The sequence below is a fragment of the Pagrus major genome, chromosome 21 (assembly GCF_040436345.1).
Source record: "Pagrus major chromosome 21, Pma_NU_1.0".
In the NCBI taxonomy this organism is placed as follows: Eukaryota; Metazoa; Chordata; class Actinopteri; order Spariformes; family Sparidae; genus Pagrus; species Pagrus major.
In genome coordinates this window covers 32932990-32947612 of record NC_133235.1, presented here as the reverse complement: position 1 = coordinate 32947612, position 14623 = coordinate 32932990, and positions in this window count along the sequence as shown.

Below are 14623 nucleotides of genomic sequence, written 5' to 3'. Positions count from 1 at the left end.
GTGTGTGGCGTGGCCCACACTCACCACACCCACAACTCACCTGTGACAGTTTTCACTCCTTTCTATCATCCTGGCGTGTAGTGAGGTACCCACTACTCGTCCCGTTCTTCATCTGTTCACTGGTAAAGACTCTGGTCCTGCATACACTCACATACACTCACATACACTCACATACACTCACCTGCACTCACCTGCACTCACCTGCGCTCACAGTCCGGCTCCACTGCTCCTCTGCGGAAGCGAGCGCCGTTGCAGGGGCGGTCTTTATTGAGCGCGGGGCAAGGGGGGCGCGTCCCAGGGCACTCAGGGGTGTAAGTTTTGATATTGTATAGTGGTGTGGGTGATTATCATGCAGTATAATGGCAGATGTGGACCATTATGGTTTTGGTGTTCCCCCTCATTAATGGTTTGCCCCAATTGGGCTTAGCCTGCTGCCATATTTAAGGAACTTACCGCTCAGACTGTCTGTGATCGAGACGGGAGGGCGAGCTGCTCTGCTTCCTCTGGAGCTGCTTTATAAGTACAATGTGCACACACACACACACACACACACACACACACACACACACACACACACACACACACACACACACACACACACACAGACTGGGCATGGCTTCAGTCTCTCCTCAGTGACTGAATAAATATCATAATCTTCAGATGGAGTCGATCAGCTTCCTGTGATTTAAAGCTCTGATGGCTCTCTCTCTAATATCTTAATATATATATAACACTTTGTAAAATGGCAAATTTATACTTAATTACACTTTAAATAGTAATTTCACCGTTAACAAGCAATGAGATGCTTTATAAACTATTTATTATTGAGTGTTTAATGGAAAGTTGCAGTTAATGTTCATAATACTTAAATGTAAATGTTAATAAATGCTGTGTAGTTCATTTATGAACATTATTTGATGCTATCAGAGAGTTTAAACAGCTTTTAACCTTTATGACTGTTTAATAGTTATTATAAAGTGTTAATAAGACTTTTAGCAAAGAAATAAGTTTAATAAATTTAAGTCAATATTGTCCATATTTGTTCTTCTTATTCTTCTTCTGCTCCTGTTTGTGCTGTAACTTCAGCTGAACCGGTCTGTCTCTCATGAATAACAGCCACATCGTTGCTCGGTGCTCGGTGAAGGCCGATCAAAGCAGCTGCTGATGAAAGATGAAACAGTTTTGATGTAAAGAAGAAATAAACTTTGCATTGTTGGAGTTTGTAACAAAGGAAGCAGACGGCAGGCGGCCCGGCTGAGTTGCAGAGGCAGAGACAACAACGCTTTGATAATATTACAATAAGAACATTTGCTCTCCTGAAAGATAAGTCAGGGTTAGTTTATGACCGGAGGCCTGAGATCAACTGGAACAGAACCAGCCCGAATGACTCGACAATGAGTGAGACCATCAGTCAGGAACCAATCCTGTAAACCTGAAAGTAAAAGAAGATCATTATCTGCATTTTTACTGATAACAGCTTTAAAGTTCAAGGTGTGTTACACAGTTTGATATCAGTCATTAAAGAGTCTAGACACATTTCAGCCTCTGGTTATCTTTCAGGACAGCAAATGAGGAGGAGGAAGGAGGGGAGGGAGAGGAGGAGAAGGGAGGAGGACAGGGAGGAGGAGAAGGAGGAAGAGGAGAAGGAGGAGGGAGAGGAAGAGGAGGAGGGAGAGGAGGAGGAGGACGAAGAAGAGGAGGAGGAGATGGAGAAGGAGGAGGAGGAGGCAGGGGAGGGGAGGAGGAGGGAGAGGAGGAGGAGGGAGGGAGGGGAGGAGGAGGAGGAGGGAGAGGAGGAGGAGGAGGAGGGAGGGAGGGGAGGAGGAGGAGGAGGGAGAGGAGGAGGAGGAGGAGGGAGGGGAGGGGAGGAGGAGGGAGAGGAGGAGGAGGAGGAGGGAGGGAGGGGAGGAGGAGGAGGAGGGAGAGGAGGAGGAGGAGGAGGGAGGGAGGGGAGGAGGAGGAGGAGGGAGAGGAGGAGGAGGAGGAGGAGGGAGGGAGGGGAGGAGGGAGAGGAGGAGGAGAGGGAGAGGAGGAGGAGGAGGAGGGAGGGGAGGGGAGGAGGGAGAGGAGGAGGAGAGGGAGAGGAGGAGGAGGAGGGAGGAGGGAGGGGAGGAGGGAGAGGAGGAGGAGGAGGTCTCTGTGTGTGATGTGGTCCAGGTCAGAGAACCGTCCTCCTGGTGAACAGGTGATGGACTCAGACAGAATTCGTCTTCATTCATGTTTAAAGTTTAAAGTAAACGTCTTGTGTGTCTGAACTCCAGCAGCTGTTTAAACACACTGATTCTACTGATTTCACCATTTACACCAAGTTTATTATAGAACATAGGATGTTGGTGGTAAACATGTCAGTAACTAATACAGGATACTTCTTTTGAGAAAGAAGAAAGTGGAGAAAGTCCCCAGACTCCCTTCAAAAACGCTCAGTTTTGAGACTCGTTGCGTAACTGAGACTGTATGAACTTTGTGAAACGATGTCTGCAACACATTCTTACTTGTTCATTCTGCAAACGTTAAACATGAAGATACACTTTTCTTTGTGTCAAACGATCCGTTTGTTCCAGTGATGTAGCTGTACATTTGTCTCTCTCTCCCCCTCTCTCAATCTCTCCCCTCTTTGCTCTCTCTCTTCCCTTCTCTCCCTCTCTTTAATCAGCATTAAACAACAGAAACTGCACGACTCTGATTACACAAATATACACAGCAGAACTGATACATGCAACAGCACATGAACAAAACCAGCAGTAGTGTACTCACAGTAGAAGTGTGTGTGATCCTCTGAGGCAGTGTTGTAGTTTGACTCCTTATATCGAGACAGAAACGCCCCCTGATCTTTATTCATTATGAGGAGGCGGCACAGAGAAGAATCAGGCTGATTTCCCAGAAATCACATGATCTGCAGAATGACCAGCAGGATGCACAGGAATCAATACAAATGATCAGTGTTACACAACATCTGTGTACCTTGTGATAATGATAAAGGTTAGAGGATACATAATCACAGAGATTCTTGTCAGCGTATGATTTTACTGCAGGTCATTTTTTTCAACAAAAATATACTGTGTTCTTTTCCTGCTCAAAACTAGCGTCAAACATGTCCCTTTATGACCTTGTTTTGTGAGTATATGTACAGTTGCAGTCAAAAGTTGAGAGTAAAGAAAACGTACATCATGGCAGTTTTCAGTTCCAGTGATTTCTACAGTTCTCCTTTTTCTGTGATGGAATGAGTGCAACACAAACTACTTTATCACGAGAAATATTCATGAACTTTGCTTCAAATCTGAATTTATTATGGGTCTTCTGAAAATGACATACAGAAATTCTAACAATCAGTTTCTGTGATTATAGAAAGTTGTGTGAATCCAGGTTTCTTTGTATCATGGCCTCTTAACTTCTTCTGAGTGATTTTATGATTGATATTGCTGGTCTTGTATGATACAGCCACTAGACTCAGACACAAACACTACAATGGAAAAGTCTAAAGAGCTCAGCATTGATCAGAAAGAGCACATTATTGATCTGAACAAGTCCGGAAAGTCACTTGGAGTCATTTCCAATCTGTTTGGAGGTGAGAAGGCCTTTAACTTCAACAACACCATACTCCCTGTCCAGCACGCTGCTGGTAGTATGATGCTGTGGGGCTGTTTTGCTGTCGGTGGATCTGCTGCTCTAAAGAGAGTAAATGGAAAAATGAAGAAGGAGGATTACAATACAAGGTGCAATGCAGCAACTTCACTTTCACTTTCACTTTCACTTTCACATCTGTGAATGGTTTCCGAGAAATGGTCCCACTGTTACGAAGGCATTAATGACGTAAACCTCAGCTCCAGCCCTACACAGGCAGGCGTGTTCCCTGTATATATACAGCAGCCGCAGACTAAGCTGAAGCAGAACTCACCCTCCTTTCCTGAATCAGAGACAATCTGAGCGGTAAGTTGCTGAACAGCTGTTAGTTCCTTCTTTCATATGTTCTGGTGTTTATGTGATAGTGAGGATTTTAGTCTTATAAACATTATTGCATAATATAACAAATACACTCTTGTCAATTGTGGCAGTGAGGTTAATGCACAGCACAGAGGTGAGACTCGTTATATATACAGGTGCATAAAAAAATGTAGTACCATGGAAAAGTTTTGTTTTGTGATAAATAGCACTGCAGGTAAGAGGAAAAACATGTTATTTTTGTCCCTTTTAAGATTTTTCCGATTTTTTAAAAAATTGGCTGCCCTCAACTCACAAGTTCAGACCAGCAGCCACCATCTTGTTGTGATAACATGTCAATACTTACCAGGAAGTGTATCACTGCAGCAGTCGTACAGCATCCCCAGGCTGAACTGATTCAGCTTCTTTACTCAAGTAAAAGTAGAGTACAGGCTCTGACATGTACTCAGAGTATCACAGGAAAAGTTTCCCTCTGAAGGACATTTGTGGTCAAAGCTGACTGAAGCTCACGTCATATTAATATAATTCAAAGACTATTAAAGTTAAAGGTAGAGTCAGTAGGATTTGTCCCAGCTGTTCCTGAACGCACCACAAAGATAGTTGATAGTTGAGTCTCATTCCCAGGACGTCAAACAGCCACATGTTGGGTTGGTAAAGCGTCCCGAGCAGCAACAAAGAGAGAAAATAAGAAACTCTCTGCAGATACGAGACACTAACACGCCTTTTCTCCCCATTCCAGCCTCCCTCTCTGTCTGTTTACGTCTTCTTACGTCTTTGTTTCGTCTCGCTGCGTCCGCCGTGCGTGATGTGCTCTGATAGGTCGACATCAGTCTTGTGATGTTGGGAAGGCGGCGTGCGATGACACCAAATAACAATAATCCATAATTCACCTCAAATGCATCAAACTGAAGTAACGAGCCTGTTTTGAAAATGTGAGGAGGAGAAAGTTCAGATGTTTGTGTTCAGATGTAGGGAATGTAGGGAAAGTCAAAAGAAAAATAAATGCTCAAGTAAAGTACAGATTACTTCCCACCTCTGCTTGACTTTGACAACAACAGAGTGCAGTAGAACACAATATTCTCATCAGTGTGAAATGATGCAGCTTCATGGAGGAAGATCGTTGATTGTCTCATCCCACGATTGTCAGATCCAGAAGTCTTGGACTGGCAGCTCGGGTCAGATGCCAACCCAAAAACGTCAGCAATAAGACTCAACTATCGTCCTCCACGAAGTTTTGTTGCTTTAAGTCTATCATACATGAAAAGTGTGAAACGGTGATGATGTTGCGTTTGATTTTGCTTACAGTCGCAATATTATGATAATATTTCGAGTACATCAGGAAAAAAAACACTCTTTTTTATTTTTGGACTGTAATCATAAATATTTGTGCAGCTGGTGAAAGATAAATAACAGGCTGAACAGAAAGAGAAACATGAACACACACACGCTGTCTAATGCTGTCGTCTGTTCTCTTACTTCAGGTTGAGTGATGGACTCCGAAGCCAACAGGACGATAGAGATGCCGGCACTCGGTCGGCCCTTCAGCCTCGGGATGCTGTACGACTGCCGCAATGACAAATTCATCCCCGGTAAGGAGGCAACAGTTTCACTAATGAATTCATCAGAGCTGCTCGTATTCAGTTTTGATCTGATTACTCAAAATTAGTAATTACATGTACGTCATTAAAGGAACACAATGTAGTTTATGGAAAAGAAATGTAACATTTACCATATTAATAAGGAAACAATTACAATACGAAGCAAGTGTTACATGCAGCTATCCAATGAACATGAATATATCAGATATTTATTTGATATATTTCCATTATGTAACAAACAAGCTGTCATCAGAGGGCTCTCAGGTCTGCAGGACGCTGTCTGGAGAAACATGGTGACTTGGAAGAGTCCAGTAAAAACCGTATAAAGCCATTTTGTCCTTTAACGACAGTTTGTTCATTCAGTTTATTCAGTATCGAGTATCAATTTTTCTCTTCTGGTTAGAGTTTCTTCCCCAAATCTACACAGTACACCCTAACAAACGCACCTAAAAGTAACTTTTAACAACAAACTTAAACATCAGAAAGTAATGAATCAAAATTCTGAATGATTATAAATCATAAGTGAGTTTAACATAAATGACTAAATGATAAATGTGAGCAGAAAAACATGAAGGGTTTTGCAATATGAATGTACTCATTAGCTCAATATTTCAGCTAACATTGGATAATGTCTGCACTGTTCATCTTCTGCTAACAGCGAACTAACGTCATTGTAACCACTTTAAGTTGCCAGAGTCATTTTATGTCAGTCGTCAGGACAGTTTTAAGTCCATCTGGGTACGTCGACTAGCTAGCAATTCTGGAATTATAAAAGTTCTGTCATTCAAATGTGTATAAGTAAGTTAAAATGTGTAATATGTCAGAATTGGAGTATAAAACAATATAAAGAAACTAAAATTATACACAGGATGAGAATAAATAACAGTTAAATCTCTGTATTGGGTTGCAGTGATATCTTTTGAAGTTAGCATGCTAACCAGCTAGCCTCTGGTGCCCCGAGCCCCCAGTCTGAGCAAAGTCAGTCAATAGGATCGTTCGGTTATGTGACATAATTGTAGTAATATATTACTGAAATATTATTAGTAGAGCGTTATTTTATTCTGTTAAAACAAATATATTGATGTAATGCGTTGTTCTTGTAACATGTTACCCCCCGACACTGGTAGCTACAGCCATAAGAAGTTGTAGCCATAGATTTGTGTCGAAGAGATACCAGACACAAAGATTGCGCCCATTCAAACCAGTGGGAATTGCTCGGCAAGAGCATGTGCCAAAGACAGCATACGGCCGATTGAATATTTATTTATTGATTTATATTTACTTTTAAATCGCTGTTCTCGGCTCGGAGAAAGTCTTACAACTATAAAACCTCCATGGATTGTATGGATTTGGAGGTGTCCTATTAACAGTTTTACAAACGTCTCTTTTATAAAAGTGCTCTTTGGGGAAAATGCTGTTAGGGCCAGAGGGGAAATTTAAGCTGCAATACCACGAGTGGCCACGAGGCAAGATTGGAAGCAAGGCTGAGCTGTTCTATTAAATCTCTGTAGTGAGCAGCAGTTAGCTATTACTCCAGTGATACTGTAGGGGCTTCGACACGTGGCCTTTACACCTTTAAGCATTTGGTAAAAGCTTTGTTTTAGTGTGTAACAGCTGCACCAACTCCAGAAACAAATGAAATATATTTACATTTAATACATTAAGTCGAGTCTTGGGTTTTGGTCTCAGAGCTCTTGTTGAACATCAGCTGGAATAGAGGCCAGCAGCGACCCTGAAGAAGAGATCCCTGAATGTGTGATGAATACTCAAGCATAATGTTGTGATGCTTTTTCTCCTTTCTTCTGCAGGCATGACATTATGGGACCATGATGATCTGGTAAAACATGTTGGAGAAAGACCACAAAACTACAATGGTGTTAAAATAGATGCATCTGAATCAATTCAGGACAAATGTTCAGCACTAAATGTGGAAGCATCCGTGAAGTTGAGTTTATTTTTCGGACTCATATCTGTCGAAGGATCTGCTAAATACCTGCATGATTATAAGACTTACAAAAATCAGGCCAGAGTTTCACTAAAATATGAAGCTTACACAAAGTTCCAGGAACTGTCGATGGATCATCTTGGAAAATGCAACTTAAAGCATACAGATATATTTGAAAAAGGATTAGCAACACATGTAGTCACAGGTATCCTTTATGGAGCTAAAGCCTTCTTTGTCTTTGACCGTGATGTGTCCAATGATGAAAGTCATCAACAATGTGAGGGCAACCTGAAGAAGATCATCATACCCCTTTTGTCGGGTAAAGGTTCCCTGAAAATTAAAGACAAAGACAAAGAAAGAGTTGATGAATTCTCCTGCAATTTCCATGGAGACTTCTTACTTGATAAAACTCCCGTGTCCTTTGAGGATGCAATACAAGTCTACCAAAGTCTGCCAAAATTGCTGGGAGCCAATGGAGAAAATGCCATACCGATGAAGGTCTGGCTGATGCCACTGACAAGTTTAGATCCTTCTGCTGCAAAACTGCATGAGATAAGTCCTGTGTTCATAGAAGAAATGGAGGCATTCCTGGAGGACCTGAGGGAGGTGCAAATGAGGTGCAATGATGCACTGAGAACCGCTGCACAGCAGGGTCCAGTAAGTGGCAAAAAGATTGAAACTGTTAAAGACATGTGCTCTAAGTTCAAGAAGGAATTCCAGCAAAACTTGGCCAAGAAACTTCCAGCGATTCGGAGAGGAGAAGAAAAAGAGGATGCTGTGCTCGCAGAGATTCAGGAGAAGAGACGTTCTTCTCCTTTCAACATTAAAAACCTGAAGGAGTGGATGGACTGTAAGGAGAGAGAAATATCCATCTTAAACTCCCTGACCAGCAATATGAAAAACACTAAGATTGTCTCATCTCAAACAGACCTGTATAAGGAAATTCTCAGTGCAGAGCATGCTGTGTGTTTTGTCTTCCCCTCACTGGGAAGTGATGAAAAGTACCTCTCAACATTATCAAACTACTTAAAACAAACAACCAAACCAAACAATCCTGAAGAGTCTCGTACTCATGATGTAGAGAAGGAACAATGGTACGCCTCAAAAGAAGCAACAGATACAATGAGGAGTAAAGCAAAACTCTTCAGTGACTTCGCAGAGGCCAACAAGGAGAACAAGAACATTAAGTTCTTGGCAGTTGGTTCAACAGGAGAGACACAGAAAGGTTCGAGCATTGTCCTCTATAAAGACGGCTTCTCTGTCACTGAGAACTTTGAGCCTCCTTCAAGGCCTGAAACAGTAACAGTCAGAAACATAAACCACAACAGTGTGACACTGAAGATTTCTCCAGCAAAGCTTGGAGCAGAGGACATCACCTCCTACTCTGTTGAGTACTGTGTCAGTGGACAGGATGGATGGAAAGAAAAGACAGCATCAGAAGCTGAAGACGTCACAGTGAGCGATCTGAGTCCAAACACAGAGTACAAGTTCAGATGCAGAGCAGTGACCTCAGTAGGTGTTGGACCAGCCAGTGAAGTCAGTGGTTCCATTAAAACTTCACCTTGCAGCCCTCCTGGAAAACCTCAAGTTGAACCTGACAAACCTGCTGAACGTGGACAAGATGTCCAGATCCTGAGCTATATTGTGGAGTACGCCAAAACAGACAGCGGGGTGAAAGAGGAAGATCTCCAATGGAACCAAATGATGTTGATATCTGAAAAGACGATCATTTCAGAGCTTCAGTTAGAGACAGATTATGTTGTCAGGGTCAGATGTGATTGTGGTGAAGCTGGACGAAGCAAAGAAAGCATCTCTGTTAATGTCTCCACACCAAAACGTGAATTTGAGAGTCTTGCTGAATACTTCCAAGATGTTAGCAAGAAGATAAATTCTGAATCCCCCTCAGAGTATAAGTTCAGATGCAGTGCAGTGACCTCAGTAGGTGTTGGAGCAGCTTGTGAAGTCAGTGATCCCATTAAAACTTCACCTGGAAAACCTTTAGTCAAACGACTTGCAGATGTTGTCAAAGAAAACAGCAAATTGCTGGAAAACCAGCCAGGTCCTCTCCCTGTTTATAAAGTTCCCCTAGAAGAAGAAAGAATGAGTGTCGCAGGGGGCAGGTGTTTCACTTTTGGGAATGAGTCCGTCAAACATAATCGCACCATCATGGTTCTCGGAGCAACTGATGCTGGGAAGTCAACTCTCATCAATGGGATGATCAATTACATCCTGGGTGTTGAATGGGAGGATTCATATCGGTTTAAGTTAGTTGATGAGGATCCATCAAAATCACAAGCTCACAGCCAGACTTCTGAAGTCACTGTGTACAAGATCAACCACCAGCAGGGGTTTAAAATAGACTACTCACTGACCATTGTTGACACTCCAGGATATGGAGATACAAAAGGCATAGAGAGAGACAAGGAGATCACAGAACAGCTGCGTAATCTCTTCACTGATCAGCGAGGTGTCAGTGAAGTTGATGCTATATGTTTTGTAGCTCAGGCTGCTTTAGCTCGACTCACGCCAACACAGAAATATGTGTTTGACTCTGTGTTCTCAATATTTGGCAAAGATGTGGCAGAAAACATCAGAGTGCTGGTGACATTCGCAGACAGTCAGCGTCCTCCAGTTCTAGAGGCGATCAAAGCTTCAGGTGTCCCATGTCCTAAAACACAAGACGGGCTGCCACTTCACTTCAAATTCAATAATTCAGCCTTGTTTGCAGACAACAAATCATCTGAAGCAGGCGGCACAAAAGAGGAGGATGAGGATGAATCAGACAATGAAGAAAACTTTGATCAGATGTTTTGGAAAATGGGAACAAAAAGCATGAAGAAGTTCTTTGTTGCTTTGAATAAGATGGAAACCAAAAGCTTGACAATGACAAAAGACGTCCTCAGAGAGAGACAGAGCCTCGAAAATTCAGTTGAAAATTTGCAGAAGCAGGTTAAACTTGGGTTAGCCAAGCTTGAGGAGATAAAGGAGACAAGTGAGAAACTGAAAGAGCACGAGGCAGAGATCAGCAGAAATGAGAACTTTGAGTTTTACGTCACTGTCAAAAAGCCTGTTCAAGAAGATATTTCAGGTTCTGGGAATTACATCACCAACTGTCAGCAGTGTCATTACACCTGTCACTATCCCTGTGGAATACCCAATGATGCAGATAAAAGGGGCTGTGATGCAATCGGATCAGATGGAAATTGTACTGAGTGTCCAGGCAAATGTATTTGGAGTGTACATTATAATCAGAAGTACAGATGGGAATATAAAGAGGCTCAAGAAAAACATACAATCAAATCACTGCAAGAAAAGTACGAACAAGCCTCAAAGGCTAAGACACCCGTTGAAGCAATGATTGCAACACTGAGGGCTGAATATGATCGTGTGAAGGATGAGGTGGGGAAACTGATGAAGAGCTCTGCTGAGTGTTTAAACAGACTTAAAGAGATAGCACTGAAGCCAGATCCACTCTCCACTCCAGACTACATTGACATGCTTATTGCGGAAGAGAAATCTGAGGCCAAGCCAGGCTGGAAGCAACGAGTTCAGAGCCTCAACAAAATGAGAGGACAAGCAGAGACCTTGGCTAAAGTAGGCAGAGGAGAGAAACTCCTCCATCTCTAACATCTAGGACAAAATCAAGACCCAATGTCCACCATGAGAAGACCTAAACAAATGTCATTGGGACTAAGATCCATTCTGAGATGTATATAAACATAAGAGTGATACAGAATTGTGAGTCATACTGATCACGGCAAGACAAATACTTTTTAATGGCTATAGCCAAGACAAGACTGAGACCTGAAATCTCAAAAGAAATTAAAACTGCAAGCAGTGATGAACGGGCCCTCGACCCACGTATGTTGGGCTGTGGCGCTGTCGGAGGGCATGCGGCCAGATGTGTGCTCACCCGTTGCCTGCAAAAAGGTTCCTACCTTAATGGGATACGGAGACACAAAACTCAACAGTGCCATCTAGGGGACTAATTGTGTCCAACACACACCATACTTGGAAATGGCTCTTACAATGGCCAAGCATTGAAATAGACCGGACTGTCACAGCCACCAGGATCAACGTAGGCGAAAGCTTTTTGACAAGTTGTCAGTATCAAGGTATGAGGATGATACTTAGTGACTGGGAAGTGTGTGGTATGGGTCTAAGAGGGTTTTTTGCTGCTTCTTGCTAAGTTAGATTTTTTTTATGTATCTGCTCTTCAATGTATTTTTTTTCAATCAAAAACATGATTGTTGTGAATAATGTTTCTGTTTGATATTGATGTGTACTGAATGCCATGTTGTTGTCCCGTAATCCACAAACTGATCTCTCTTTCAAATTCATAATAATTCAGTCCATTTTATTACTGACTACGTTATGTCTCTAAAACAAACCAAAACTTTAAACCACTTGCTCACTGCTGTAACTCTAGAAACACTGGAAGTCTGAGGCTCTCATGCCTAACAGACTTCTCACACTGTACATCCTGTCAAAGGATGATGGTGGTTCCCACGTTACAGCACATGCTGAGAAGAAACTGTGGCCTGTTTGCTCAAACTGAAAGCAGCTGTGTTTTTTTCAGCTCGCTGACACTTTGTCATTCTAGATTGAAAACAGATAAGGTCATGATGATGCTAAGCTTTACAATTCAGAGAAGTTAATTAATGTTTTCGAAGAACTATATTATGTGACAAGAAGAAAGTTTGATGTCATTGGTGTCGTCCTAGTTTTCTTTATTGTCTTTTCATCTTATTTTTTTATATTACTGCTTTTGTATGTAATTTTGTGATCGCCCCCCCAAAAAAAGTGAAAACTTAAATAAAACTGGAGTGTATTTTGTACATTCCAACCAAAGTTCTGGAATTTGCTCATTTCTCTGAGGTCATCTGACCACCTCACCAGGTAACGAGTCTTTTAAACACCTTGTGGAAATCTAAAAAAATTAAAACTACTTAGACAAGATTTTTTATCTAAGAAGAGAAATTGCTAAACCTAAATTGGTGACAACATTTTATAGAGCTGATTTATGGCACGTTTAATACAGTTTCTGAGTATTCTTGTGATGTGTACGTGAGTATGTCATATACACATGCGTATGTCTCAGTTATAACATCAGCACACCAATTAAATGAAAAATAACTCAATGATTAAAAGGAAATGAAAACCAACATGTAGAACTGTTGCCCTCTGATGTGTCATTGTGCACTTTGGCCCTCTGCAGGTCCTCTTTCGGTCGAAGACCTTTCAAATCAGCCTTCACTTTTACAAAGAACCCATTTCAAATCATCAACATGACAATCGTCATTTTTTTCATATAGCTCAACATCTTCTAGGTCAGAGCGTTAGACCAAGCAGTGAATAAGTTATTATACAATACAATTCATGAAATTACTGTAAATATCAAGTATATGCAACAAAGTTGACCATATGTCCTCAATGTAATTATACTTAGATTTTCAATGATGAAAATTAAAAAAAACTAAATATGGAAAACCTGGGATGATTTATCAAGCTGATAACCATCTACGTGTGATCTCGATTGTTAGTTAGTGAAGTTGACAGCAACATATCCTGGGTTTGTTAAACTTTTCACCTCTTTCAGCTGCTGAACGTTGCCTCAAAGTAAATTTCACTGTTCAATCTTAAAGATTTAATTCACTTGAGATTCTTCTGTGTTTCCACCACTTAATGCATCTGATTAAGATCTGCTCTGGTGATCTTCATTCAGTTATTCATTCTTTTTGTTGTATTCATAGCATTCATTCATATTCATTTATAGCTGCATTCAGCTTATAAATGATTATATCTATGTATTATTTATTTGTATGTTAGTGATTAGTGGTTATTACTGTAGTTGTGGAGCACACCTATTGATTGTTTATATTCATATTTATTTTTGTATTTATTCCTTTTATTTGTACATTTAGTATTAGTTTTGTTTGTGTTAGTAGTTCGATTAACTTTTCATTAATAAGGAACCTGGTTAGTGAGGTTCTGTATCTAATGAGTGTTAAGGTCACTGCACACGTGAAGAAATTATTAGCAACACAATTTTTAAACATTTGGCGATAATTCTATGAAGGTGAAACATACATTTTGAAAATATAATTAAACAAGCATAAATCAAATATTTCCTGTAATTATCATGTGACCAAAAGTTCAAATTAAGAAACTGACTTCAGATACCTGGATCCACAATAATTTGGTAAAACACAGCCAACAAATATTTTATTAATGTGAGAGGGAGGGGATCATCCCTATGTTCCCCGGGTCCTATGTTCCCCGCTTTGTATGTGACCGGGGAACATAAGACCCTTTTTTAGAAAAAAGGTTGTATGTTCCCCGGCAACAGCGGGGAAACAGCGGGGAACATAGGACCTTTTTTTCAAAAAGGGTCCTATGTTCCCCGCTGTTGCCGGTTGATGAACAAACCGGGGAACATTTTTTGGGGAAAAACGGGGAACATAGGACCCAGGGAACATAGGTAAGCTCCCGAGAGGGAGCACTTGTGTAAAAGTGTTGTAATTGATCAAACCAAGGATATAAAATGCCAGTTAAGAAGATGGATTTCAGTTTCATCACATTTATTTAATTTAAAAAAATTAGAACAGGAAAAATCTCTTTGCTTGAACTGAATATGACTTATAAACATATTAAAACCAGTGATGATGAAGACTCATACATAGACTTTGTTTTGACGCCACTGGTCAAACAATTGAGTTATACATTCTCTTTATGTCTTTTACAATTTAAATGATAATGAATAATAACCTTATCATTAGAAGTTCATCACAGTGTTGAACAACAACTCAAATATGTGAAATGTAATACGAGAAGATCAGTGAGACATTTTTATATAAGTATCTGAAATAATTACATTTGCCTTGATTATACATTTTGACAGTCAGAAAGTTATAACACAGTGCTGATTTAATTAAACATGCACTCATAGTTAATGATTGTATGAGAACAAATCAAAAAACTGAATGATCATTTAGTGCAAGTTTCAAACAAACATAAACCAGTGTAGTAGTCAATTACGTAATCAGCTCAGTTGTTTTTTCTTCCAAAATAAAGATTTCTTCTTAAAGCTCTAATCTGAACATTAAAACCACATCTCAAATGAAAAATAGACTATAAAATC